The sequence below is a fragment of the Panulirus ornatus genome, chromosome 7 (genome assembly GCF_036320965.1).
Source record: "Panulirus ornatus isolate Po-2019 chromosome 7, ASM3632096v1, whole genome shotgun sequence".
Classification (NCBI taxonomy): Eukaryota; Metazoa; Arthropoda; class Malacostraca; order Decapoda; family Palinuridae; genus Panulirus; species Panulirus ornatus.
This window is the reverse complement of record NC_092230.1, coordinates 24,564,696-24,592,433: the sequence shown is the minus strand read 5'-3', so window position 1 is coordinate 24,592,433 and position 27,738 is coordinate 24,564,696.

Sequence of the window (27,738 nt, the reverse complement as noted above, 5' to 3'; positions counted from 1 at the left end):
CGCACACACACACACAACTTTGAGCCATTTTTTTCAATTTTCTCTTTGACACACGCTGAACTGCATACCTATGGTGCACTTACTTTCAGAACATCAATGTATGGAGGGCGAGGGAAGTTCCGGGTGGCGAGCGACACCAGACGCTGGGAGCGGTCACAGCTGGCTGGCCAGCCTCAAGACCCGCCTCAAACTCCTCCTCCACACACTAGACTAATGACACTCCGCGCCCCCTACACAGGGTTCATGTCACACCCTCATTATAATGCAGACTGCACCGCGAGGGACACATACATTACTGGTCAGTACTCGAAAGCAGAAACAAGAAGAAAAAAATGTCTTGTCAGTTTCCATCATGACCACAAGAACATAAACATTAAAGACATGACCAAGAGAACTGACGAGGAAAGCGAGGGGAGTGGAGGAGAGAGGAATGAACACAAGAAACGTGGAATTAGACAAGGTTACTCCACAATTAATCTTAGAGTCGTACACTATCTACCACACACACACACACACACACACACACACACACACACACACACACAATGTTGGTTTGATGCATGGCTAATGAAACTCATCCAGAGAAAATGTGCAGAAATGAGGATGGAACATAGTTGAAGAAGGCCTCATTATGACCATCATCTGGCATGAAGGAACCTTCAGGACTCTGCGAGAACGGGCTGGGAGTGGATATCGCCCCTATCCTGTTACCAAAGTCTAATGTTAGGAGACTAGTTAAATAGACAAATATCTAAAGAGCTTTCAAGGATATGGACAAGAAAGTATCTAGCAAGCCGTTCGAATTCTCCATAATGCCAAAACTAGACAATGGTCAACACATCTGGAGAACCCTAGAGAGTTAATGGAGAAGGTCCAGAGGAAGGCCACAAAGATGGTGCCAAAATCAATAAAGGTAGATCACAGGGAGAGGCTTAGAGGCTTTAAATTCAACCAACTTGGAAAAACAAAAGAGCGAGGGGTGACCTGATCTTATCCTTTAAGCTTTTTAAACAGATCGATGACGTGGACACGTAGAGTTCTTCGAGAGACGTAGGAATACAGCAGCAACCAAAGGACATAAAATGAAACCATGCAACAAACTTGTTCAAAAAGAAAAGATGTGAAGAAGGACTTTTACAGTATAAGAGTAGCGGATGAATGGAATGGCATAAGTGAGGACATGGTTAAGGCAGAGAGCATACATAAATAAAAGACGTGAGATGCAGTATGTTCAAAATATGGTGCCTACTTGTGTAAAATTCCCTCCCCTACAAGAACAAATATGTGATCACACACACACACACACACACACACATACACACACACACACACACACACACACACACACACACAACATTCACATCTAAGTATGATTTGATCATTTGTAATGTTCATGCTTACTGGGACAATAACACAACACATGATTCCAACTATCCTCTGAACTGACAAAGCTTTTATCAAACAACACCTGAGCTTTGTCCTCTTAAATCCGACGCGTATGTCACAGCTTCATGCATAATGTGAAACACTGCCTAACGTTGAAATTAGGCAAGATTTTTTCTTGCCTTGCCAAATGTTAAAAAGTAATGGTGGTAACGTGAATATCATCAACCACAGTTTTACCTTACCTAATATTCAGAAATTTGTTACGTTATGTTTTGTTAGGCATAATCTGAGTTACAAATTGATTTCTTCGCTATCAATTTCATATTCATGCATTTCTCCACATTATACGATATATATATATATATATATATATATATATATATATATATATATATATATATATATATATATACTGGAAATGAAATGTTTCAGGACAATACGTGGTGAGAGGTGGTTTGATCGAGTAAGTAATGAAAGGCTAAGAGTGTGGTTGAGAGAGCAGAAGAGGGTGTACTGAAAAGGTTTGGTCACATGGAGAGAATGAGTGAGGAAAGATTGACACAGAAGATATATGTATCAGAGGTGGAGGGAACAAGGAGAAGTGGGAGACCAAATTGGAGGTGGAAAGAAGATGAAAAAGGGTTTGAGCGATCGGGGCCTGAATATACAGAAGAGTGAGGCGCGCAAGGAATAGAGTGAATAGGAACGATGTGGTGTACCGGGGTCGACGTGCTGTCATTGGACTGAACCAGGGCATGTGAAACGTCTGAGGTAAACCATGGAAAGGTCTGTAGGGTCTAGATGTGGATAGGAATCTGTGGTTTCGGTGCATTACACATGACAGCTAGAGACTGAGTGTGAACGAATGTGGCCATTTTTTGTTTGTTTTCCTGGCGCTACCTCACTGAAGCTGAGGGTATCGCCGCTATTTCCTGTGTAGCAGGGTAGCGATGGGAATGGATGATGGCAAGCAAGTATGAATATGTACATGTGTATATATGTATATGTCTGTGTTCTGAAAGGAGAAAAACTGTACGAAGTGAAGCGTTTTAGATATCTGGGATTGGATTTAGCAGAGGATGAAACCAAGGAAGCGGAAGTGAGTCACAGGGTGGGGGAGGGGGTGAAGGTTCTGGGAGCGTTGAAGAATGTGTGGAAGGCGAGAACGTTATCTCGGAAAGCAAAAATGGGTATGTTTGAAGGAATAGTAGTTCCAACAATGTTATATGGTTGCGAGGCGTGGGCTATAGATAGGGTTGTGCGGAGGAGGAAGGATGTGTTGGAAATGAGATGTTTGAGGACAATATGTGGTGTGAGGTGGTTTGATAGAGTAAGTAATGAAAGGGTAAGAGAGATGTGTGGTAATAAAAAGAGTGTGGTTCAGAGAGCAGAAGAGGGTGTTTTGAATTGGTTTCGTCACATGGAGAGAATGATTGAGGAAAGATTGACAAAGAGGATATGTGTGTCAGAGGTGGACTGAACGAGGAGAAGTGGATGACCAAATAGGAGGTGGAAGATGGGGCGAAAAAGATTTTGATTGATTGTGGCCTAAACATGCAGGAAGATGAAAGGCGTGCAAGAAATAGAATGAACTGGAACGATGTGGTATACCGGAGTCGACGTACTGTCAATGGACTGAACCAGGGCATGTGAAGCGTCTGGAGTAAATCATGGAAAGTTCTGTGGGGCTTGGATGTGGAAAGGGAGCTGTGGTTTGGGTGCATTATACATGACAGATAGAGACTGAGCGTGAACGAATGTGGCCTTTCTCTTTTCTGCCATTTCATGTGTGGCGAGGTAGCGACGAGAATGGAAGAGGGCAGCAAGTATGAATCCGTACATGTGTATATATGTATATGTCTGTGTATGTATATGTATGTATACGTTGAAATGTATAGTTATGTATATGTGCATATGTTGGCGTGCATATATATAAATGTGTATGTGGGTGGACTGGGCCATTCTCCCGTCTGTTTCCTTGCGTTACCTCGCTAACGCGGAAGACAGCGACAAAGTATAATAAATATGTAAAAAATAAATGTATATGTATGTATATGATAATATGTATATAAATGTGCGTGTATGGGAGTTTATGTGTGTGTGTGTATGTATGTGTGTGGATGAGCCATTCTTCGTCTATTTCCTGGCGCTACCTCGCTGACGCGGGAAACATCGATTAAGTATAACGAATATGTATGGGTGTGTGTGTGTGTGTGTGTGTGTGTGTCATTAATAATTACCCCAGAACCATTTCCTACGAAAAAGTCCTTGTTTCAAAACCAAGGTCCTTACTAAAAACTCCTGCAACCCAAGACTGCACTACTTCCCGCAGAAGGAAACGTCGACTCCTTCGGAGTGAGAAGTTCTCTGTCGAGCCTGACCTCCCCGATGATACAGCGTCGCCAAAAGGTGACCTTTTCACCTGCTGCGTAATCTCTTGCAGTCAGAGCCCAGTAACACTAAAATACAAACAAACAGAGCGAAAAATAAAACTACCGTCGCTTTAACGAAAGAGTATGCAGGGGCACGGAATGAACAGTCTCAAAACTTTTGATAGGATAAAAATCATATTTTACAGAGTTAAATTACAAATAAAAAAAAAAGTTGTTTTTGAAGTGTCATAGTTAGTTAAACAGTTTTGTCGCTAGGCAGCGTTAATTTACAGTACATCTAATGTCCGTCCTGTGAGCGATAGCTCAAAAGGTTTACATAGGTCATTCAGACGCTACAAACCTGGCTCATCATATAAGCTCACTGCATTTCCATACAGGATTCATTTACGTAACGGCAGAGAAGATACAGCGCCAAAATGTCAGGTTTCTTACCATCAGCGATCAGGTGCAGTGCCACTCACTGCACGGTTCTACTGCACTTTTCTCTAGAAAGCCTATCTTTTTTTTTTCACACTCAGATACATAGTGTCTCAGTGGTTTGTATGTCCACATCTCTACCCACAAACTGTACATTTCCTATGGACGAATGTCTCCTTTCTGTCTTGCCTTCGCTCTCCAGCCTGCGTTTTGTATAAGGTCATGGGAGATGTGACCTTGGGGCAGGTATGCGAGACAGCAAGTGAGGTGTGAGTGGTATGTCCAGGGTGTGGGCGTAAATACTACACAATAATGGAGGGTAATAGCCTGCCTTAGTGTCTCTGGGTCCAACTATACAACCTCACATACCCTAACACCATCCCAGCTAAGCCCTTCCCTGGGATACACTATCACCTCAAGCCCTATCGCCGTTTATCATCCCCTGTTGTAACTCAAGCCACTATCATTCACCTTCAAATCTCAGCTCTATTTTCCACATCATCAACGTTCATCACCTGTCCTTGGCTATTTCCCCGTCTCGTTTTCTATCACTAACACAACCCTCACCCATCATCCATCATCATCCTTGCTTCCAACTTCCATTACCACACCTTTTTCTAGTTCCCTTACGTTCCAGTACCTAAACCACCATCATCATCGTCTTCGCTTGCATCCTCCGCTATCGCCCATATCCCTATCATCCTTTAATATTAGCACTTCTTGTTTCCACCATCCTCAACCCTACCCAAAACTCCCATCACTACCTTACCCTACACTAACAGAACCTTCGCCCCTACCACGCACGACCACCAGCCCTACACACACCTGCCTACCTTCCACTACCTCAACCATCCATACGTATACTTCATCATCAACCCAAAACCTAGCCTTAACATGCCACCACACCCCCGTAGACTACAACTATTCTTACCCATATCCTTCACGACACCACACCAACACTCGCAAAACTTTCATCTCTTCCTAACACACTCATCTAACACACCCACCTTTTCCTAACACACTTACCCAACACCCCTACCCACTTCCTACACAATCACCCAACACCCCCAGAGCAACGACCACCTCCCTCAGCCCATTCCTCCACTCCCATCAGCTCCTAGAGTAACAAAGTTGTCATAAATATAATACTGTCTTGTACTGTCAACAAGTCTTCACAAACTCTGCAAAAAATGTTAAATCATCACACTGTAAACACTATGATACCTGAACTTCTAAGACTGTATCCAATTTTTGTATGTAATCGATAAATTTACTGAATAAAAGACGGAAAGCTTCTGTAATGAACCTACTTTGCAACAATTTCTTTATAATTAATCTCCTCACTGGGGTCTAACAAAGAGCCTTTATGACCTCTGTCATGCCGTAACGCCAACACTCACGGAACGAGCATACACAGGGGAGTGCAATAACTAACCGCTGACTGAGGCACAGATCGCTCCATGGGCACTAAATGTCACACCAAGTCAGGAACAGACGGATGCACAAGCTCACCCACCATGTTGATCATTCTAGTCGACGCAGGAGAGCTGAAATCAATTACGTAGCTTTGGATAACATCCAGGGAACGAACGAGGCTGAGAAGGAACCATATCAAAAATGAAACGCACGATAGGCCATTACAGATGGTACATACAAGAGGTAATAAAAGTTCTTATCAATGAGAAATCTTGCATGTGAGGACAAAGAGAGGATTCTGGAAATAGAAGTTGGTGGATGACTAACATCATTAGTATCAATGCCTAAATAAGCACATGAGTTACACAGTTCAGTTACATCACTATGAAGCATATGGGGGTAACTGTCATTCCTAAATGATCACCGCTATTTCGGACTTTCATTTGGCGTTGTTCATGACAATGAGTGGCGAAGTATATGACAAGATCAAGTAGAACTTGCACTCTCTCAAGTGAGGAGGCGCTAAATCAGTCATCAGTACAGCCACGTACGTAGAGAATCACCAGCAATAAGATCAAGGTTGGACAGAAGGGTGAGCTTGAGAATATCGAACAGTGTTGGGTTGAGGACCCCTCCCTGTGGAAACCCAAAAGCAAGGAGAATGGAATCCCGATGGGATGTGCAGCTCTTAGCAAAGCAATGGTGTCCCCCCCTGCCAGGCTAAGAAAAAAAAGGGTGAAAAGACACCAGGGTGGAGATGGTGTATGCGTGTTTATTGAGGGTGAGACGCTCTAAGACTTTACAGAAACATGACGTGAAAGGGGGGAGGTTGAAACTGATCACAGTTAAGCTTGTGTATAGGTATGAAAGTACTGCATGTCCAGGCAGAAGGGGCTCCTTGTTGAAAGTTAATGCTAAAGAGATCGAGAGGGATTTGGGAGACTTCACATTCAAAACAAGTCGAAACACATCATAGATAACGCCATCATCCGCTTGTGCTAAGGCCTGGCCTTTGAGGAGTGCACGTCGTAGCTCTTTTGATGTGACTAGTAAATGTCTCCATTTGATCCTTATAAGCTATTTGTACATTAAAACCTACCAAAGACAACAGCAATTTGTACGTTAAAACCTCTACCAACGACAATCTCGTGCAACTAGTCCCAAACTTGCTAAGACAACACCATGATGCGTAACTGGCGTGTTTCATTACTCTATCAGTCCAGTGTATGGGTCGCTGTTTCTTAGCGGTGATATTGCTCATGTCCCTCCATAACTGACTCGGGTTTGTGTTGGTACTGACTGATACCATACGCAATGCACTACCAGAAATCAGCAAGCAATTGCGCTGTCATCTCACGGGATTCCCTTACGGACTTTAGTAAAGCAAATCTCTCACCATTACGGTGTTCCCGGTAGGTAGCTATAGATACACGGACATGGTATCTAATGGTGTGTAGTCGTCCTGGGTCCAAGTCTTCTTGCGCTTTTCCTTTCATTTTCTATCTTCTCTGATGTGTTCCCACCACAAAGTAATCGTAAAATTCCTCACTGACGACCGTCATATCAGTGAAGGGGTCAACACTTGTGGTTGTGTACCCAGCGTACCGCTCACAAAAGTTTTTCAATGAAAAGGCCATGAAAGTTCCAGGGGATGGAGATGCGACGTTTGATGTGGAGGACATTAGGGGACTTGGAGACAGAATACTTAAAGAGAACAGGGTAACGATCCCAGATAAAATCAAGTGGGGACATATACAGTGATGTAAGTACAAGACTGCAACCTGTTGCCAGATCAAGGTATCTAGCCACCGAGTATATGGATAGATTCAGACGTAGACATTCTATTCTTTATAGTGACTGACACAGAGCGCTGGCAAAACATGCCACAAACAAAGTAAACTCGGGTGAAAGAAAAAAGTTAAGGAATCCAATCAGGGATCAGCAGCTGTTTGGAGACTCTTTTTAAGATTAAAAGGGGTTACAAAAAAGAGGGAAAAAGACGTAAAGAGGAAAAGATTTCCACAGCTTAGCCGTTCGAGCCAAGAAGGAGATATAACTGTCAATCCTCGAGTTGCCGGTCATCATAAAAGAAACTATGGGAAGGAGCAGCCAAACGTGTGTCTTATGTGCAAGCCTAGGGTCAGGGACACATGCAGACAGCTCACACGAACAGTGGCCAAAATATTACCTGTAGTACAGAGAGAGAGAAAGACAGCAGCAACACTGCGGCACCGGAAAGAGAATGACGACAGATGATGCCAGGGAAATTCATGAGACGAAAGCTTTTGATTCCATTCTGTTAACAGGTATGTGGAGGAAGAGCCAGCCGTCTCAGATGTGTGACCAGCACTCCATAATAAGGCGAATAAAACCTCTGTAGATATGAAATAGTTGCTCACAAGAGAAATGACTGAACTTTGTGACGTTATGTGGGGTCACCTGGCCAGAGTGGAGAACATCGCTATGCCTAAAACATCAAACAAGTTGAACTGTGGTGTTTTACATCATCTCAAGATAAATATATAAATAAAGTAACTCAGATAAAGATATAGTGCGAAACTGCGTTTCAGCGATATCAATTCTAACAAGGTCACTGCTTATCCATTCTGAGATGCTCAGAGGACCGAACTGGAGATGGAAATAAGCTCAGTACGACGGAGTGAAAATATTAAAAGGTATAGAGCAAGGAAAGTGAAATGCCGTATGTGAAGTGGATTCGTCACCATAAGAATGAATAGCACTATAATTACGATCATTTACTGAGATAAGGAAGAGAGTAAGTGATACGACATAACCCAGAAGAACACCACTGCAAGGCAGAAGTCACTCCATCAACGACGACTAATGCAACGGAACGGCCAAAGAGGTCAAATGTGCATCAGGAAACAGAGAGGATCAGCAACACCAAAGGAAGGAAGTTCAGAAGGCAAAGACTTAATGCCACACCCTATCAAATGCTTTAGCGATGTCGAGGACTATGACAAACGTTTACCAGATTCCCGAGCCAGGAAGAACAGAAGTGAGTTACATTAGAGAGATCACCAGTCGACCTACCTCTGCGTAGTCCGAACTGGTGATCAGAAGAGAATGGGATTCTAAGTGTTTGAGAAAGTGAGAGTTAAGATCAGATTCAAAGACTTAAAGAAAAAACAAAAGTGAGAGCAATGGGTCAATAGCTGGAGGGGTCACAATGGTCTCCTTTCTCAGGAATAGGTTGCACCTCTGTATGTTTCCAAGAGGAAGAGAGGAAAAGTCTGGGTCTTTAGATAGTGGCAAAATGGGAGAGCAACGACCGGTGCTAGCTCAGTGGCACACTCCTTTAGCACTTGAGAAGGTATGCCATTTGGGCCATAAGATCAGTCTACATGTGAAGTGATAAGAGTACTTGGAAGACTAAGCAAAGAGAAAACAGGAGAGGGGATACATTCAGTGGGAGGAGATGGGGGACAGAGGATTAGATACCAAGTCATCGAAAGTTGAATAAGAGGAAAGTAAGGTGCCAAAATATGTGGCTTATCAGTTGGAGACCGAGCGATCGATCAGGCTGGAAGGAGAGGAGGAGAAGCGAATTACAACGCCTCCGCTTTTACTCTCCTCTCACAAACCTCGTCATTCTTTTTTGCATCCCGACCCTACACACGACTACTACCCCTCCTTGTGTCTTCCCAACAATACCCACTCTAATCGACTTCCGCCATTCATCCCTTTTCCACATCCACCGCAACCACTATCCCTCACTACCATCCTACATCAAACAACTCTCTAATATAATTTCCTTTAAATGTACCAGAAACAAAACATCATGCATAAGGTGCTCAGCAACAATAGTTGTATCACACTCTACAACAAAAAGAACTCTCGATACATATCAAAATTTCAAGGTACGTTTACTTCACATCCAGAGGGCATCGTTATCCATATTCAGACACCTTCCATTTGGCGGCTGGACGTGATAATTTCCACGCCGAGCCTACCAGTAAATCGGTCAAGCTGGGGCAGCAAAAACTATTCATACTAAGAACTTGAACGAGACCTGAGTTGAATGTTGGCGGCAGAAGGTGTGACACATCTCTGATAGGACAACGAGTTAAACATTCGCATCGTTATCAAGATAATGCCTGAAGGTCTAGACAACACTCTTTGCAAAGCTATGATAGGCTTGCGCGGTCTTCGATACGAAGCGAGGAGTCAGGAGCTAGGAAAACATTCACAGAAGATTCTGAAGAGAGTGCCTGGGCCAGGGTCTTAACCGTGGGACCACTGTACTTAACGCAGCGCTCGGTTATTTCCTTTGTTATATATCATGGGAACAACTGCAGCGCAATACGCACACTGTCTCTCATCCCTCACACTGGGTGAGACGTGGGGGTCTCCTCTGATTGTGTTAGCGTCGTAAAGTTAATCAAGGATCACGTCATCTGAAGCTCGAACCAGGAACAGAGGTTTATCTGGACATATCCTATGTTCCGGTGTTGAAAACTCCTGATATGAACTCAGATATATATATATATATATATATATATATATATATATATATATATATATATATATATATATATATATATAATATTAGGGAACTTTTTCCGACTGTAGCCGTGATACGTGTTTACAACACGCAGGCTGTGTGAGTGTGGGTTTGCGAGGCAGGGCTGAAGGGTGCATTCACCGAAGTGTTCCCTTGTGCCAGGTAACATAACAAGGATCTTACATGACGATAACTTGCTGCTGGGTTGCCAACGATGACACTGTATCTTATCTTGCAATTTCAATTAGGGAGGATTTAAGTTATGACGCGGTTTGTCACCCTCCTGCAGACAGATTTCATTGGCGTGTCTGTAACTGTCTGCCGTATAGGTGTAATGCCCTACATAAATGTACAATACATTCATGGAAAATGAACCCGGCCATATATTCATACGTCCCTCTGCTGTCATGTACACACGACTTTAGTGTGCGGTTGTAAGCTCTGGTATGCCGTCATGAAATCTGATTATATTTGGTGAAATAACTCATTTCACGGATCGTCAGGTCAGGTTCAAAGACGGGGCAGAATAGTGGCATCCAACACACGCCAGTCTATGTTTCGCTTTCATTCGAGTTTGTTTGCTTGTTTTCTAGAATGTATGAGCCCGCTTGCCTGTCTTGAAACTATGGCTGGCACAGCGGACTGAGCGAAAGCGTTGGTCCATAACGTGAAACCGTCCCGAACCTCAACTGTCAAATGTATGGCTGCGAAATGTTTTGGTTAGACTGGAACCAACGTCAGGGATGGGAACAATTCTTACACCTGTGTAACTACGTCCTTAATCTCTGTTTCTGATTAATGGTTCTGCCAAGTCTTTTCGGAGTATAGTCATAATAAGTGATATATCATTCTTCATATCCGTCCAGTTCCGAAATTTACGTATATCCAGTTTATGGCATCCATGCGTCAGGCAACCCACACGTCCTTAATCCTCCACCTTCCCCGATCACTCGACAGCTATGATGATGTGTGTAAGTTCAGGCCGGTCCAACATATGCTCCTGCCGTTCCACATTTCCTCGATGTCTCAGCTCCGCACTAACCACGTGAGCTTAATGACATCGTTCACGTGTTGGTCCCACGCAATTATGTCTCCCGTGACCGGCCGCGCTGAATCACACACGGCGCCTACCGTCAAAGTCAGGTGGATGATTCATTTCATCCATCACGTTAAGAAATAACTATAACGAGTCATGTAATCGTTCGTATGTCTCCGGCAAGTAGCAAACAGTAACTTCCAGCCACCATCCTCTTTACGAAACTTGGTGGCATCACGAACGTGATCGACTTGTAGCAGATGGTCTGAAGAACAGTGTGGACTGTACGTACGATGATATGATGATGTCTCGATCTTGGGCTGAGGGTCACCTGTAACGTGGCAAGAGACCCCTCCAGCTCCTCCAGCACAAGCGGAAGTCAGGGAGAGAGGTGTGTGTGTGTGTCTTCTTCCGACTGCTCTTGTTGTCCCTGTCGGCAGATCTTACCCCCTCCATTTCTTATATACTTTTTATTAAACCATTTGTTATAGGCAACAGATCAGGTGGAAAACATGGTCGTTTCATCCCAACTTTCCAAGTTCTGCGCAGTTTCTTTAGGCCATACAACTGACAGCGGTATACTTGTACCTTGGGTTGACGGCCCAAATAACCCTATCATTTCCTTTTCTTTTTGCGTAATGAAGCCGTCGTTCTGATCTCAGGGGGTGTAACAGCTTTAGCAAGCGGAGTCTCCGCAATAAACTCTCCGGGAAGTAACACAATCACTTCGCTGCAAGACAGATGTGCGGAGGTACCTGCCTTATGATGTGGTACCACGCTATAGTGACCACAGATCAGTACTAAGTCAACTGAGTGGAGGTGGGTACATACCCTACGTAATCCACAATACTGACAGGTCTCCCAGGCATTTCCAAAGCTTCCCCATCTCAACAGTGAGTCTCCCAAGCAACCACAAGCAAACACTAAAGTAAAAAGAAACAAATAAAGAGGAGAATTCTCGGAAAGTAGCGTTCTGTTTTCAGTAACGATCAAATCAGTCAATGACCTTGAAACCTGCAGGAATCTTGCCCTCAAGTCAAAGGCGAGACTCCATTGTCATCTGAACATGAAACTTTCGAAGTTAATACGACGATATATCTTTTTTTCTTTCTTTCATACTATTCGCCATTTCCCGAGTTAGCGAGGTAGCGTTAAGAACAGAGGACTTGGCCTTTGAGGGAATATCCTCACTTTTGGCGAAGCTATGCCATTCAGAGAACAGGCTCGTCAAAGCGCTTATCACGCCAAAGGGGGTCCACGTTTCCCTACTACTGGAAGCAGCGTAACCACAGGCTGCAGGCGTCTCCACAAGGAAGTTCTGGGCAACACCAGGACTCTTTCAAAGAAACTGGTCTTGAGGTTATCGTATCATGTAAAGTCATAAATATAAATCTAGCATTAATATTTAAATAATTAAACTCTGGTTCTCCTGTGGTACCATGAAAACAGTCGCCAATACAGACTTCAGATAAAGAGTCGCCAATAAAGACTTCAAATAAAGAGTCGCCAATAAAGACTTCAAATAAAGAGTCGCCAATACAGACTTCAGATAAAGAGTCGCCAATAAAGACTTCAGATAAAGAGTCGCCAATAAAGACTTCAGATAAAGAGTCGCCAATAAAGACTTCAGATAAAGAGTCGCCAATACAGACTTCAGATATTCGAAGCTTATGAACTTTCAGTAACAAACTGATTCTTCGTACGTATGGCTGAAATCCACATATATCCATACATACAGGCGTATATGAGCCTCGTGGACGTACTTCAGAAGCGACCCATGTGAGAAAAAGCACATCACTAGAAACTGCACAACGAGTACGAAAAACCAAGACTCGAGCTGCAGACTTTTCATGTGCAGAGATCCTCCTCTTCCCAAGATGAACATCTGTCGACGAATTATCATCATCCGTATTTCATCAGGTGAATTCAGGTCATCACGAAGAAACCAAATCTCTACGTCAAGACCTGGTTATTTTGTCCTCTACCTTGTTAACCTGCTGAGTGACACGAATCTTTGAAGATCGATCGTTGAGTGATAAGAATCTTCGAAGATCGATCGTTGAGTGATAAGAATCTTTGAAGATCGATCGTTGAGTGATAAGAATCTTCGAAGATCGATCGTTGAATGATAAGAATCTTCGAAGATCGATCGTTGAGTGATAAGAATCTTCGAAGATCGATCGTTGAGTGATAAGAATCTTTGAAGATCGATCGTTGAGTGATAAGAATCTTCGAAGATCGATCGTTGAGTGATAAGAATCTTTGAAGATCGAACGTTGAGTGATAAGAATCTTCGAAGATCGATCGGTGAGTGATAATAATCTTTGAAGATCGAACGTTGAGTGATAAGAATCTTCGAAGATCGATCGTTGAGTGATAAGATTCTTTGAAAATCGAACGTTGAGTGATAAGAATCTTCGAAGATCGATCGTCCTATCAAGAGCGAGAACATGGCCCGGGTCAGTGCAGAAAGTGCCTCACTGAAGATCCTTTTTCTTGCAAGTGAAAACCTCAAGACCCATCTGTCCCTGCATGCAGCACTGTTCCCCATCACTGTGAGTACTTTGGTCAACTTCTGGTCCTCGAAGGACGGCAGGTAAGGGGAGACTAGAGACTGAAGATCTTAATAATCACAGAAACCAAATTCAAAAACAGCTGGGTAGAAGAAACATCTAAAGGAGCACTGTGGCTGACTTAAAAACAATCGTCCAAGCTGATCAGTTCCATTTCCGTTCCCACGACTCGTCTCCAATACTTCTAGTCAACTCAACCTAATAACCTTTGCTTTCCAGGACAATTCAGCTGGACATGCCCTCGAGGCCGCCGCTATTCAAGATGGCTGGACTCGTAAAGCAAGACGTGGCTCTCCTTCTCTCGACACCAGCCAGACCGAACTCCGTCGAACTCGAGACTGGAGCGCCTGGCGTCATGTTAACTGTGTGACTGACGGAACAACGACAAACATTATCCGCAACCAAACAACGGTTTCCTCAAAAGGTTTATTTACCAGCTGGGGACAAACTATTCTAACCAAAACCTTAGCTTCCATAAACACCAAACATCTCTTCCCACAAAAATATTTCCCTTGCGTTTTACACGTGAATTCACTTGTTCCTGCCACAGTCCGAGGTGATAAAAGACGAAAATCCAGCCCTGATTTCCCACTCCAAGATGCCAAGCCAAGAGTTAGGCAATTGTTCAATGTCTATCAATCTTGATGTGGCAGTTGTAAAAAGGTACACAAGTGGAGGACCAGGTTTGTGTGTGGCAAACGTTAACACTTGGGCCATTTCCTCTGCCTGGTTACTTAATCACAGCCATGCGTCATTCAACTACAGTATAATCACCATGACCAACGGGTTTTTTTTAAAGAAAAAACAAAAACAGGAACACATGTTTGAGAAACGGAGCGGGTTCTGTCTCACGTGACCGTAAGCTACTGACAGACAAAGCCAACAACACGCACACGTTCTGAGTGGCATATTGCCTCCTGGAGATTATTCGCAAAAGAGATTTAAACTATAAGACATCACCCGCTTTAGTCATCCCTTTCAAGGAAACAAATTTGCTTGGTAAAGTATAGCGGTGGGCGACCAAAACTGTACCTGAAGTAAATGAGAGAGCAGAAGCCTCAGAGCTGTACGTGTTGAAGACACGAGGTCAAGTGGGGGGAAAAGTATGATCTAGTGTTTAAAATTCCTCACACACTCCGACAATACTGATAATGTGCAGCTTACAGAAATATGGAGGAACAAGTCAACCAGACTGGAATCAAGCAAGGTAAGTCAGATCTGACGTGAAGAACCGACTCGATATGAACACTGAAGGATGGATGAAACAAAACCATGTGAAGTAACACTGACTACAAGGGACATTAAACCGTTCAGGTAACTGTGGGATGGAATCTAAAGGTCAAGAGATCTGCAGCTCTGCCAGTGTAACATTCCTTCCTTGGGTGCATCAAACAGGGGCAGCTAGTGACACCACGAGGATCCTATTCCTTATCATTTTACGGAATAGAGTTGAAATTTAAAAATTAACGCGGGAATAGGTAATCACAACACACGCACACAGAAAACCGAGATGTGACCAGACCACAACCTGAATGCGTTTCGACCACACTGATGATGTAGAGAGTGAACGCTTCGAGAGATGTGTTGCGACAGAGCAACCCGAGGACATAACATGAAATTAAGCAAGCAACATTCTAAAAATGTAAAGAAGTACTTTTATGGCATAAGATTGGTGGATGAATGGAATAAACTGATTGACGATGAGATAAATGTAGGCAATATATAGTAGGTTAAAAGGCTGTGGGGAAGTAGAAAATGTTCAGGAGATGGGGCTACGCGACTGTAAAACTCCCGCCCCTTACGGTGCAAGTAAGTAATTACACAAACACACACACAATCAACACACATACCTAAGGAAAAAGAAGCTAATACCATCAGTAAAGGCAGATGCCGTATGGGTTACCAGCCTCGCTCACGAATTGAGAGGGGTTGCTTTCATGGCATGTTTTGCCACACTAGATCCTTCCAGTCTAACTTCCTCAGTGTGCCTACTCAGGCCAGACACAAAAGGAAGCAACACCAACACGTCCCACCTCCTCAGTGTGGCTACTCACGCCAGACACACAAGGAAGCAACATCAACACGTCCCACCTCCTCAGTGTGGCTACTCAGGCCAGACACACAAGGAAGCAACATCAACACGTCCCACCTCCTCAGTGTGGCTACTCAGGCCAGACACACAAGGAAGCAACATCAACACGTCCCACCTCCTCAGTGTGGCTACTCAGGCCAGACACAAAAGGAAGCAACACCAACACGTCCCACCTCCTCAGTGTGGCTACTCACGCCAGACACACAAGGAAGCAACACCAACACGTCCCACCTCAGTGTGGCTAATCAGGCCAGACACACAAGGAAGCAACATCAACACGTCCCATCTCAGTGTGGCTAATCAGGCCAGACACACAAGGAAGCAACATCAACACGTCCCACCTCCTCAGTGTGGCTACTCAGGCCAGACACACAAGGAAGCAACATCAACACGTCCCACCTCCTCAGTGTGGCTACTCAGGCCAGACACAAAAGGAAGCAACACCAACACGTCCCACCTCAGTGTGGCTAATCAGGCCAGACACACAAGGAAGCAACATCAACACGTCCCATCTCAGTGTGGCTAATCAGGCCAGACACACAAGGAAGCAACATCAACACGTCCCATCTCAGTGTGGCTAATCAGGCCAGACACACAAGGAAGCAACATCAACACGTCCCACCTCCTCAGTGTGGCTACTCAGGCCAGACACACAAGGAAGCAACATCAACACGTCCCACCTCCTCAGTGTGGTTACTCAGGCCAGACACACAAGGAAGCAACACCAACACGTCCCACCTCCTCAGTGTGGTTACTCAGGCCAGACACACAAGGAAGCAACACCAACACGTCCCACCTCCTCAGTGTGGCTACTCAGGCCAGACACACAAGGAAGCAACATCAACACGTCCCACCTCCTCAGTGTGGCTACTCAGGCCAGACACACGTGGAAGCAACACCAACACGGCCCACTACATCCCGCATATTGCTATCCGCCTCGGGGGTCAAGATGCTCAAGGTTCAGTTGACTATAACGCTGGTCGTTCAAGACGAACTGTGCAAGTATTTGTACTGTTTGTTTACATGCACCAGTATGACAGCAAAGTAATGATGGTAAATCTCAGAGGGAATCCGTCTTACTGGCTATAAGATAACGACATTATTTTCTATATCCTCATTATGAGAAGCTTTTACTGTTTAGAAGTGGATAACATCCTCATTCAATACCCGACATCGATGATCAGTTTATATGATCGTATCCTAAGACACAGGTTGAACTGGCACTGTTCTATTTACTAACAGTAAAAAAAAAAAAGAAATATTAATTTCCTGCTCTTCCAGAGCTAACTGGCCACACCAGAACATCCCATTAAACATATCTCGGCCATAAAACAAGTCTTTTGATACCCTTATATAAACCGATATATTCATTTATTGTTGGCATGACCAAACCATTCATTATCGTAACCTGATGACTGGCAAATAATGACTTATCGAAACTTATGCATTCATGAACTGAACTCAAAGAGTATGTTCACCGCTAACATATGAGATAGGAGATAAAAACATTGACATGTACACGTGTGAGGCAGACGAAAAGCATCAAGGTCAGAGTCGTGCATACCGAGACATTCGAGTGTAAAGTATATTTGGTGTTACCAGGGCGAGCTGGTGGTGGGTGGGTCTGGGCAGCTGGTGATTACAGCCCATGGCGCTGTAATTACTGGCCCAGTGTTTATTGTGCCGCCCACCGCAGGCCCGCGCTCTGCATGTGCTGCCACGCCCCTCTCCCTTACTCACTCCTCCACGCCCGCCTTCCCTCACTTACTCCTTCTACCCAGTCTTCCATTTCCTGCTTCATTCATTCTTCCACTTCCTCTCTCATTCAGCCCTCCACATCCTACCCCGCTCCATCCTCCACTCGGTCCTTCACGACCCTTCTCGTTTAATCCTCCATGTCGTCCTAGCTCAGTCCTCCCCGCCCACTGTTATTGTCTGTTCCGAGCCATCCCTCACACTCATTCAGTTCTCCACGTCAAATCTCTTTCAGTTCCCTTCGCCCTGCCTTACTCACTCCTCCACCCCCAGCCTTACTCACTACACCACGCTCCTCCTCAATCAGTGTCTCATGCCCTCTCTCTGTCTAGTCCTCTGCGCACTTCCCTGCTCTCCCTCATTCTTAATATGCCCTCCCACCTGCAGGTCTCTTCACCTACCATCCATTGAATTCCCCGACTCAGTTTACGCATGTATCACAGGTGCAGCTGTGGCTAGACTCGCAAAAAGACTTTAATCGTATACAAGAGCACAAGGTGACAAGGACGAGAGAGGAGACATAGGAGGTGGTTCAAAGCCCTTCTGGTGAGAAGGTAATGAACAGCAAACGGTAGGACTTAGAGACGTTGAATTTTAGGAAAAATGGCGATTCACAATGTCTCCTTGACTGTCTTAATATACTACAATCATTTAAGGAGACCAGAGGAGACGGAAAAGTAACCTGATACAGAAAATGAAAGCAATCAGGATGCTGCAGAACGGAGGAAAGTCAGTCATGCATGGCGATGGAAAAGTTCTCGTAGTCTGGAACTTTAGATACTGAAAAACAGACTGGGAAAAGATGAACCTATAAGGTAGTATAAGGCAGTGAACAACTGATATAACGAAAATATATGGTAAGCTGAATTTCGAGATCTAAGGGTTAAGCCGCGTTCTACATGATTTTGCAAATCTACGAAAAATAAATAGAGAACACAGAGAACGAGACCAGATGACAGGATTATAAATGGTTAAACCGATGTAAACAGACAAAAAAAAATACATTCACAATGAGAAGACACATGAAACACAGAAGTCAGACACCGTTCGAAAAGTCCGAAATAGTTAAGAATTAATGCATGAAGAAAAATGGGTAGAAACATAATAGAATGAAACGTACACTGTCAATACACTACAGATCCATGAGGGTAAAATAGTCGGTAAAGTACCGAACAAAAGAAAACGAGGGTGTTCGAGAAAACAAGATACTTCCAGCATTATCAGACTGGGACGGTGCGACACAATGATGTAAGGAGTCACCGAGTACGATGGCTCTTGAATAAACAGTGTCCAGCGGCCTTCCATGGACTCCGTTCACGTTCAACACTTCACTTCTACGCGCACTATAGAGACTCGAAACTTGCCTTCCATGCACGCTGACCATGCACGCCGATCAGGTTCCAAGCACTCCATCAAGGCTTGAGACTTCCCTTCCATACAAACCATACATGTTCAAGACGTCTAACGGTCCTTTTCTGGTACACTTCATCAGATCTTTTATAAAAAGAAAAAAAAAATGGCACAGAGTCTTTCTCTATTAGTCTCCCAAGCATAAACATCTAATCTACTCACACTTTTCCTCTCCTAACATCGCCGTTTAAGACATAGTTTACCGACATCTGCTCTGCCGCGGGATTCTGGCGAAAAACGAAGATAAATCAATGGTTCCTCGTGTCAGTGAAGTATTTATGTAACCTCAAGTTTGCATTTACTACTTCGGGACTTGGCATAACCCAATGCTCCACCACTCGATTTGTTACAATCAATTTTTGCCCACGCTGCTTCCACCTCTCCCTTTCCCGTCGTACTAATGCATCTGATCTTCACTTAGCCTCTGTTAAAACTGAGGAAAATGTTCGTATCATTATTCAGTATTTTGAATCCTTATATATCATGTCTGTGCTTTCTGATGGAGAGTAATTCAATTTTTTGTTGTCTTTCCTCAGAAGGGTTATTTCTGAGTGACGGAATTAGTTCAGTTAATTGCTCTTCTTTTGAACTGCTCAAGTTGCTCTAAATTTATCTTTGATCAGGTTTGGCGACCAGCAATGAACGGCGCACTCCAAATGACATTTATTTAGCTCGGAGAAGAGAAGGTTAAAAGGGGATTTTATATAAGTATGCAAAAATCATTAAATAATTCGAAAATCTAGATCTAGATCAATGGGCTGGTAGAAAGGAAAAATAGGAGAGCACTGGAGGTAATGAGAGAGAGAGAGAGAGAGAGAGAGAGAGAGAGAGAGAGAGAGAGAGAGAGAGAGAGAGAGAGAGAGAGAGAGAGAGAGAGAGAGAGAGAGAGAGAATTCAACCGCAGAGTTTTATAAGCAGACTGCTCAAGAATTATTACGAAATCATTCAAGGTACACACCTACACGTTAACATACCAAAAGATAACATACATAGTGACACCGCCGCTAACGGCACAGCTCAGGCAAGAGTAATGGCTCCTGCCACGACCCCTGCAAATTTAAGGGCTATCCCTATGACCACACTTACTTGTGTGACTCTGCCACCAGTGAGAGGGAGGGCTTAGGCCGTCGTGTACTGGCACCTCCCAATACCTCCAGCTAACTTGGGGAACATCCCGTCCCCTACTCACGGAGTGATCCATTATACAGTAGACGCCCAGGGTGGCGCTATCGTCCGGACTCAGCAGCGTTTTAAAGTGGCGTCCGGAACCATCTTACACCCTCCATGTTAGGACACCTAATCTTACTTACTGTCTCACTACCGGGCTAGTCCTGCCATCTTCTCCCTACACACACCATACACTCACTCAAATCTTAATGAATTTCCTCATTCACATAAGTTCTCTTGCCTCCTCCTCCTCTCTGCGTAATCGTTTTTAAATGTAATTATGACAGAGTCTAACAAACCTAAGGGCCCTAGTCCCCTGTACCATATGGGTGCTAAGAATCTCCGGAGTCTCGCCTGACTCTAATGCCAATGAGAGGAACGGCTCAAACAAAAGCGGTACCGGCTCCTCCAACGACCTTTCCCACTCGAACAGACCTTCCTCTTTTTTTTTCTTCACTATACCAACATTCGTGGTCTCTCTAGTAACGTCTCTTCCGTTGAACACCATCTGTCTAGTGCCTCTCCTATCATCTTACTTCTCTCGGAGACACAGTTGTATGATGATATTCTCACAAGCCACTTTCTCATATCTAACTTCACTCTTCACACACGATCCCTGTTCAAAGATGGTGTCTGTTCTTACTGCAACACCAACACACCATTCCGCACGTTTCGTCTACTACTCTCCTATTTCTACATATTCTGTATCGTTCTTCGACTGTCTTAGCTCCTGCCATGAAGCAGTGACATCCTATCACCCATGAGCCGATATCCACTACCTTGGCGATTTCAACATTCACCATAGGAAATGGTTGAATATCCCCCATACGGATGGTGGGAGGATTGAAACACTCACGTCCTCCATACTTAATGATCTAAAATCATCAACACCCCATCCACATTCCTGACCAGTATGACCACTCTCTTAATATTCTGGACCTGTCTTCACTTCTACTTCGCGCTATAGCTACACAATCTCGCCCCCAATTGGTTCATCTGACCACACTCTCATAAATGTATCTATTTTACCCAATCCTTCCCCTCTAGCAACCCCTTCTGAACATAAATACTAGTACCTCAACATAGCAGACTAGAGTAACTTACGAAAATTCTTTTCTGACTTTTCATGGGTTAATTATTGTCTCTAGTGTGGTGGTGCTTCTGTCTCCGTCTAACTCAAAGCAGACGTTATTGTTGGGGGAATGGACGCATTTATCCCCTCTTCCTCAAAGACATCATCTTCGGCCAATCCATGGTACAACCGTTCCTATTCTGGGGCCATTCAGTCAAGGGAACAGGAACACTGGGCTTAGAAAAAGTCTCCTTCCTCTAGCTCCCATTCTGCGTTTATCACTGCCCGTAATCATTAAAAGTACGTTATCCTTGAGGCATGGCGTTCCTTTATGCAAACGAAGTGCGATAACCTCTCCTCTTCCACTGATTGGTCTCTCTGGACTTTAGCTAAGCTCAGCTGACAACTTCTGTCACTCCACCTTTCCTTCACATTTCTGTTCTGACGGCATTATAGCTGACTCTCCCATATACAAATCAACTCTTGTTCTCGTTTCTCCTCTATCTCTATATTGGACGACTCTACCATTCCTCCATCCCCTCTTACTAATCCCATGTCCCTCCGTGTAGTCTCTTTTGGAAGTCAGAAAAGCGCTTCTCCTCTGAACACAAGCAAGGCTTATGGTCCTGATGGTATGCATACCTATGTAGGCATGCACCGAAAAAGTGTCTCAAAAATTGCACCTGTGCTTGCTAGTCTGTTCTATTTGATGAAAAACCAAAACTTTTCCTTCTTGGAAGCATGCTTTGGTGACTGTTCCAACCCCTCTAAAATATTGTCCTGTTCCTTTGACATTTACCATTTCCAAACTCTCTGAATACCTCCTCAACTCCCATATTCTCAGACACCTTGAAACTCGCAGTCTTTTCTCTGATCAACAGTATGGCTTCCGTCAGAAGAAATCCACCGGTGATATTCTTCCCTATCTTACTAATGTCTGGTCATTATCCCTGATAGATTCAAGTGAATCATTTGTAGTTGCCCTTGACACATCCAAAGCCTTTGACAGGGTGTAGCATCGGGGTCTCATCTCTAAGATCCCCTCTTCTGCGTCCCTCTCTCGCTTTGCTCCCTCATATCTAGCTTCCTCTCTGGTTGATTCATCTCTGTGGTTGTTGATGGATGAGCATCTACTTTCTCCATCAAGAGCAGTGTCCCTCAAGGTTCTGTCTTGTCTCCTATACCTTTTCCCCTATTTATCAATTTCCTTTCTTTTACAAATAACCAGATGCACTCATGCTCTGATGATTCAACAATGCATTCTTCCACATCCTTCAAAACTGTTCCTTTTTCTCTCATATGATCTGCATCTTGTCTCGACACAACATCCTTAGTAAACTCACACTTGGACAGGATATCACATAAGGGTCGACGAAATCTGATGGTTTAATGCTTTCAAGATATGGTATTTTGCCTCATGACTTTCCTTCGACGATTCCGTAATTCCACTTCTTGCCTCGATAAACATACCTGATATTCCTGTAACATCCAAAGTATCTTAGAAAACTCTACATTACGGAAATACCTAAGCCTACCTCTTTATGGAGCTGTAAGTCGTGTTTAGATTTCGAAATTTCTTTTCTTTTGAACAGTTGCTCCGTTTATACAAATGATTGATCTGTCCTTGTATGAAGTACTGCTCACACATCTGGGATGGTTCTAGATTTACATCCTTACTTGACAGAGTTGAGTCGAAAGCGATCCGACTCATAAACTCCCCCAGGTTAACTTCAAAACTTGACCCACTTGCCCTAAGCCACAGTGTTGGTTCACTTTCCCTCTTCTATCGGCGCAACTCTGGTTTGTGCTCCCGAGAGCTGGTTGTTCGTGTGCCACCATCATTAGCTACACAACGCAATACTCGATAAACTGTTGCGTTACATGATTACCGTGTGGCCAATGGCAACTCAAGGGTGGGCCGTTGTGATAACTCTCTCTTTCCCTACACGTCGAAGCTTTGAAAGTCTCTATCCCCTTTTGTCTTTCTCATACCATGACCTGGCACATTTGAAAAGAGAGGTTTTTTTTTTTTTACTTCCTCCAATATTCGTAAATACTTTCCCTTGTCTCTTATTGTTCCCTTTCATTAACCTCACTATATATCAATTAAGGCCCGGCTTTGTCGTGGATTCTGACCGTGACTGGAGCCGCCAACGTAAAGAAAAACAATCTTACCAAGGCAATATGAATAGTGAGCAGTGTATCCTCTGTTGTGTAGTTTAAATTTCTAGCTATGAAACCTAACATCCTAATGGCTTTATGCAGTTGGGCATTGTTTATCATAAGTATGGCAATCAAAAATAGCCAATCCCAAAGTCTTTTTCTTCCTTTATCTTTTCACCGAGGTTTACCAGGCATTTTGTAAAAAACATATGATTCATATTCGGGGCATCAAAGTGCATAACTTTACAACTGCCTGCAGTTAAATCCATCTGCCATGTCCCTCACCGCTCTACCATTTTATCTAAATCCGTCTAAATCTTCAAGCAGTCTTTCTTGGAGTTGGATCAGTAGAGAAGTTTCGTGTCGCCAGCAGAACCTCAAGGTTCTCCTTGTGCGTCCTGTCTCTGGGTCATTCTCGTGCATGACGGAAAAAAAAAATCTGGTCCTGGGAATGAGCTTTAAAGAGCTCAGAGAGCAAAGAGACATATATAGCCAGCAAGAGAGATGCTTCCCCATTCAGTCCCATTCTCTGATTCCAGTGAGGGAGCAATGATATACCCAGGCGCTGATTCCATCTCCCTATACTGTCAACTTTAATTCTAATTACTACAATCATTTATGTAATACTTCAACAAAGTCTTCACAAGTCTCTAAGTCTGTATCATGAGAAGGTATCTGGAGGAATATATATATATATATATATATATATATATATATATATATATATATATATATATATATATATATATATATATATATTTCTTTTTTTTTTTTTTTTGCTTTGTCGCTGTCTCCCGCGTTTGCGAGGTAGCGCAAGGAAACAGACGAAAGAAATGGCCCAACCCACCCCCATACACATGTATATACATACGTCCACACACGCAAATATACATACCTACACAGCTTTCCATGGTTTACCCCAGACGCTTCACATGCCCTGATTCAATCCACTGACAGCACGTCAACCACGGTATACCACATCGCTCCAATTCACTCTATTCCTTGCCCTCCTTTCACCCTCCTGCATGTACAGGCCCCGATCACACAAAATCTTTTTCACTCCATCTTTCCACCTCCAATTTGGTCTCCCTCTTCTCCTCGTTCCCTCCACCTCCGACACATATATCCTCTTGGTCAATCTTTCCTCACTCATTCTCTCCATGTGCCCAAACCATTTCAAAACACCCTCTTCTGCTCTCTCAACCACGCTCTTTTTATTTCCACACATCTCTCTTACCCTTACGTTACTTACTCGATCAAACCACCTCACACCACACATTGTCCTCAAACATCTCATTTCCAGCACATCCATCCTCCTACGCACAACTCTATCCATAGCCCACGCCTCGCAACCATACAACATCGCTGGAACCACTATTCCTTCAAAAATACCCATTTTTGCTTTCCGAGATAATGTTCTCGACTTCCACACATTCTTCAAGGCTCCCAGAATTTTCGCCCCCTCCCCCATCCTATGATCCACTTCCGCTTCCATGGTTCCATCCGCTGCCAGATCCACTCCCAGATATCTAAAACACTTTACTTCCTCCAGTTTTTCTCCATTCAAACTCACCTCCCAATTGACTTGACCCTCAACCCTACTGTACCTAATAACCTTGCTCTTATTCACATTTACTCTTAACTTTCTTCTTTCACACACTTTACCAAACTCAGTCACCAGCTTCTGCAGTTTCTCACATGAATCAGCCACCAGCGCTGTATCATCAGCGAACAACAACTGACTCACTTCCCAAGCTCTCTCATCCCCAACAGACTTCATACTTGCCCCTCTTTCCAAAACTCTTGCATTCACCTCCCTAACAACCCCATCCATAAACAAATTAAACAACCATGGAGACATCACACACCCCTGCCGCAAACCTACATTCACTGAGAACCAATATATATATATGTACAGAGCATCAGATTGGGGAAGAGCAGTGTGGTTTCAGAAGTGGTAGAGGATGTGTGGATCAGGTGTTTGCTTTGAAGAATGTATGTGAGAAATACTTAGAAAAGCAAATGGATTTGTATGTAGCATTTATGGATCTGGAGAAGGCATATGATAGAGTTGATAGAGATGCTCTGTGGAAGGTATTAAGAATATATGGTGTGGGAGGCAAGTTGTTAGAAGCAGTGAAAGGTTTTTATCGAGGATGTAAGGCATGTGTACGTGTAGGAAGAGAGGAAAGTGATTGGTTCTCAGTGAATGTAGGTTTGCGGCAGGGGTGTGTGATGTCTCCATGGTTGTTTAATTTGTTTATGGATGGGGTTGTTAGGGAGGTAAATGCAAGAGTCTTGGAAAGAGGGGCAAGTATGAAGTCTGTTGGGGATGAGAGAGCTTGGGAAGTGAGTCAGTTGTTGTTCGCTGATGATACAGCGCTGGTGGCGGATTCATGTGAGAAACTGCAGAAGCTGGTGACGGAGTTTGGTAAAGTGTGTGGAAGAAGAAAGTTAAGAGTAAATGTGAATAAGAGCAAGGTTATTAGGTACAGTAGGGTTGAGGGTCAAGTCAATTGGGAGGTGAGTTTGAATGGAGAAAAACTGGAGGAAGTGAAGTGTTTTAGATATCTGGGAGTGGATCTGTCAGCGGATGGAACTATGGAAGCGGAAGTGGATCATAGGGTGGGGGAGGGGGCGAAAATTTTGGGAGCCTTGAAAAATGTGTGGAAGTCGAGAACATTATCCCGGAAAGCAAAAATGGGTATGTTTGAAGGAATAGTGGTTCCAACAATGTTGTATGGTTGCGAGGCGTGGGCTATGGATAGAGTTGTTCGCAGGAGGATGGATGTGCTGGAAATGAGATGTTTGAGGACAATGTGTGGTGTGAGGTGGTTTGATCGAGTAAGTAACGTAAGGGTAAGAGAGATGTGTGGAAATAAAAAGAGCGTGGTTGAGAGAGCAGAAGAGGGTGTTTTGAAATGGTTTGGGCACATGGAGAGAATGAGTGAGGAAAGATTGACCAAGAGGATATATGTGTCGGAGGTGGAGGGAACGAGGAGAAGAGGGAGACCAAATTGGAGGTGGAAAGATGGAGTGAAAAGGATTTTGTGTGATCGGGGCCTGAACATGCAGGAGGGTGAAAGGAGGGCAAGGAATAGAGTGAATTGGAGCGATGTGGTATACAGGGGTTGACGTGCTGTCAGTGGATTGAATCAAGGCATGTGAAGCGTCCGGGGTAAACCATGGAAAGCTGTGTAGGTATGTATATTTGCGTGTGTGGACGTGTGTATGTACATATGTATGGGGGGGGTTGGGCCATTTCTTTCGTCTGTTTCCTTGCGCTACCTTGCAAACGCGGAAGACAGCGACGAGGTATAAAAAAAAAAAAAAAAATATATATATATATATATATATATATATATATATATATATATATATATATATATATATATATATATATATATATATTTTTATATATATATATATATATATATATATATATATATATATATATATATATATATATATATATATATAGAGTTTCCTGGGATCTCTGATCCCAGGAAACCATGATTACGGTCGACTATCAAAATACTTCTTCTAGGAACTGAGCGATTTTATTTCCAATCAGTTTTTAATTCTTTACCTAAGCTGGAAGTGAGGCTAAATGGGGCGGCAGTTCGAAGCGCATTTCCTGTCACCGTTTTTGAAAACTGGCGTTTTTCCACTCGTCAGGGATCTTCCCTTCCTAGAACGATGTTATGAACATCTCAAGTGGTCCACACACATGGACTGATGGGTTTCAAACAAACAATCTCTCCATCCCACACATAACACCAAACAACAAGTGACTCACGCGACCAGTTCTTACTGTGGCGTGCGCTACGCGCTAGCCCTGCCTTGTGGCAATGATCTCGTCATATATAGAATACTCTTTTGACTTCCTAATTCCCTTAAGAGCATAACAACGGTGTCCTCATAATTAGTATAGTTTTATTTTCTAACGTTTCCGAAAGCAAAACCACATGAGAATTTTCTCACGATACGAGACAACCCTTGCATTTTCTTATTCTCTTTTTCCCATACATGGCCTCATTGTATTTGGTAGACGGCCACTCATCACTGCAGCTTCCTAATCTTTTTTCCCAACTGCAAGCGTAAGGTAAACTTTTTTCATATAAAGAAAGTCATCAAAGTGGTAAATTAAACTTATTTACCTTGTTTTAATAAATAAATGATCAGTAAAAGTATTTCAGAGGCTTAAGTCAAAGAATACGGCATGAGGAAAGGACTTTCTAATGCATTATAGACACAGGAAACAACAACAAATACCAACCATACTGAAATAACTAGAGTAACATCGGTCATTTCGAATTTCATCATACGCAAG